Below are 3,513 nucleotides of genomic sequence, written 5' to 3'. Positions count from 1 at the left end.
TATCATAGTTACCATGTGCATTAAAATGGAGCCTGGCTTGAAGGGTTTCTCATTTTATAATGAGTATGGCATGACTTTAAACACATAGACCTTCCACATTTTCTTTTGGGGAACTTCCAGTTCAACAGAGAGTAAATGCCAACTCTAACAATTTTTAAGTTTGTAGCAAAATCGAGGCAGCAAGCAGATAAGAAATGAGATAGAACTTGACGTTGTAAGGTAAAAGTTTAAAAATTGTGTTTAAGCCACAATTTTATTCATTTCCCACATTCTTTAGAGGTTAATCCACATGAACACCTATTGACTTTTTTAAACTGTATCTTTTCCAATATTTATAAAATTATGAAATATTTATTTGCAAGAACCACTTTAGGAAATTTTTTTAGAGCTTTCAGAAACATGAAATAAATCTATCATTCTGATTCACAAATAAGTGAAGTTAAGCTGAAAAGTTATCACGAGTTTCCTTGAAGTCATCCATCAGGTTGACAAAAGCAAAGATTATAATGAAGCATAAGATACTTAATCCAAGTATACTACTTGCATTAAGTATCTTATGCTTCATTATAGTTAATCCATCTTATCCTTTGACATGATACCCCTCTATCTGTTCTCCCATCTCACTCTCTTTTAAATCTAAGACTTTCACTGATAGATCTGAATGGCAGAGCCTTGGTCACATGCCAGCTCCTACTACATGGCAGGCTGGTTAAGTCCATTCCTGACTTCCACTTTGGCATTCCATGTCCATAAATTAGAAAGCACCCAAACACAGGGAGTTAAAATTACAGATTGGGACAATTGAACACTATAGCTGATTTCAAATCATGCCATCTCATGCCAAAATGAATCTTTTTCAAGGATAAAGGATAAAAATGTGAATATCTCAACTCTCTATTTTAAAATATAATCCAATTCAACAGACTGAAATATCTTTAAAAAAAATCAACAGAAGGCACATTGAGTGCATTCATCATGGAAGTGTATCTCCACCATAGTTCATCTTTCAAACCCTTCTATGTGATAACCATGTCACATCTAGTGTTTTATAAATTGGGTGATTCTCAAAAATCCATTTTAGTGGGTATATGTCATTTAGTGAGCATAAGGATGGCCATTTATAGCTTTTAGGTCTCTCGGATATTTTTAATTATGACAGGATAGGTAGGCATGCAGTGCAATGCCAAAACCCAGCCATACATTACTTGTACTTAAGAAGCAGGGGAGTTTGGAGCTGAGTACTTTAGCTGATAAAACGCACATTTTTCACCTACCAGACCTCAGCTCCACTTGGCTCTGATTTCTTAAGTAAATTAATTTTGTTCTATCAATGATGCTACCATTAGTTGATAATCCAGGAGGCATGCCATGCATATTTCACCCTTTGCTGGCTTCTTACTGTTTCTGAACATCGGCTGAATATAAAAAGGAGACATTTTGGATGTGCTTGGAGACCCACTACCTTTAGCTTTAGCTCAGAAATTGTACAAGTTTGGTGAATATGCCAGCAGTTTTGAGCACGACCTGGGAGGTAGTTGGAGTGATTATTCTAAGTTATATAAGGAAAAAAAATATTAGCAGATCTAACTAAACTGTCCCATGTTCACTGAATTGAGAATGAATTTATGTTTCTAATATTAACTTTGTGAGGATACCAATTACTTTTGGAGTTCTAGTGTTCTTTGTTTGTCTCCCACTCAGGCCTGGAAAGTCCCTCAGGTTAGGATGAAAACCTAACACCTAGTTCAGTGTTTAGCATATAGTTTCTGCTTAAAATGGGGGGGGCGGGGCTTGAGGTGGGAACAGAGGTCTCATGTTTATGAGGACCAGATGAACCCACTAAGAACATTATCAAAAGAGGATTTGGGAATTAATGATCAAACAACAGAATACAAGAATTAAGACTCTGAAAAGATAATCCAAGAAGCTTTCCAGGAGTACCTCAGATAGACAAGAAGCTCATGCAGAAAGAAGAAATAATCAGAGGTCTATGCTTTTTTCCTGGGCTGCTGACTGAGTGGAAGGCTGAGAGTGCAGGGCACATTCAGGTGGGTGCTTTTAGGGTCTACTCAAATATCCCACAACTCAGCCTGGGGAAAACTTATAACAAGTTCTTTGAATGTGGGAAATTAGGAAACTAAAAGAATAGGATCACCCTTCCAGGCGTCATAATCAGGGAGGGAGAACTCAGCTGTGAAGCCTTTGGGACCTTTAATAACAGGCTGTAAGGACAGAGAAAGCCCCGTGGTCTACCCCAGTGACACATCCTCGCTACAGGCCTGGCCTTGCAAGGCCGGCAAGGCATTCCCAATCACAGGCTACACTTGGGCTTGATCAGGAGACAGTGAGACTCACCAGGAGGGGCTATACTGGCTGAATGTGACATTAACAACCAATCATGGCCAACAGTGGTTGAGTGAAGAGAAGTTCCACGGGCAGCAGCAGGGAGAACGCGTGAGCCACTTGGATTCTATCTGGGAATAAGGATGGCCTTTCGGGGGAAAGTCCAGTGATGCTTCTGGCCTCCAACCTGTTCAGGGCCACTTTTTTCATCTTAAATGATTGAAAGTCAGGAGGCATCTTTAGGAACAACATAATGATACAATCGTGTTTTAGAATTTTTAAATAGGATTAGTAATTCTAATCACTTTATGTCAAAATATGTACAGCTTTACCAAGTAGAAATATATAACTAGTCATAATTTGCATCTGGTCAGACACAGGTTTTAGAGAGAAGAGTGGTGTGACCATAATAGAAAGCATTCTGTTTTGACTTGATTGTAAGAGACAACTTTTGGGAGGTCAGAAAGAAGAGATGAAAAAGGGATGTTTAATTCCTGAAAACTTTTCTTTCCTATTTGAGACCGTGAATATTAGCAAAAGAAAAGAAAAAAAAAACTAGTAAAAGTCGTGTTCACTTTGGCAGCACGTATGCTAAAATTGGAATGATACAGAGAAGATTAGCATGGCCCCTGTGCAAGGATGACACACAAATTCGTAAAGGGTTCCATGTGTTTTTGGATTGGGAGTTTGGGGTTAGTAGATGCCAACTATCACATATAGAATGGATGGACAACAAGGTCCTACTGCATAGCACAGGGAACTATATTCAATATCCTGGGAAAAACCATAATGGAAAAGAATATAAAAAAGAATGTATGTATATGTATAACTGAGTCACTTCGCTGTACAGCAGAAATTAACACAATATCATAAATCAATTATACTTCAATTAAAATAAATAATAATAAATAAAAGAAAGCAAATAAATAAAAAGAAAAAAGTTGATATTGATTACATATTGAAATGAAAATGCTTGGGATATATTGGGTTAAATAAAATATATTGATAAAGTAAAAAAAAAAACTAGTAAAAGTCACTCTGCTAAAGAATGTAATTCATCTAAGTCACAGCATTCCATATTCTGAACCCTTTTTAAACACACGGTTTGCAAATAATAACCTAGAAACTGTGACAGATTGTGGATTCTGAAAACAGAAAACCCCTTTTTAA

General features: G+C 37.0%; 1 non-coding gene across 1 annotated transcript; it reads left to right on the top strand.

The window, feature by feature from the left end:
- Nucleotides 1–2,910: 2,910 nt before the first annotated feature.
- LOC132492853 (U6 spliceosomal RNA) lies at nucleotides 2,911–3,017 on the top strand. Its single transcript, XR_009532908.1, has one exon. It is a non-coding gene; the product is annotated as a U6 spliceosomal RNA (small nuclear RNA).
- Nucleotides 3,018–3,513: the final 496 nt, after the last annotated feature.

Source organism: Mesoplodon densirostris, chromosome 6 (genome assembly GCF_025265405.1).
Source record: "Mesoplodon densirostris isolate mMesDen1 chromosome 6, mMesDen1 primary haplotype, whole genome shotgun sequence".
Classification (NCBI taxonomy): domain Eukaryota; kingdom Metazoa; phylum Chordata; class Mammalia; order Artiodactyla; family Ziphiidae; genus Mesoplodon; species Mesoplodon densirostris.
This window is presented reverse-complemented; position numbering and strand designations above follow the sequence as displayed.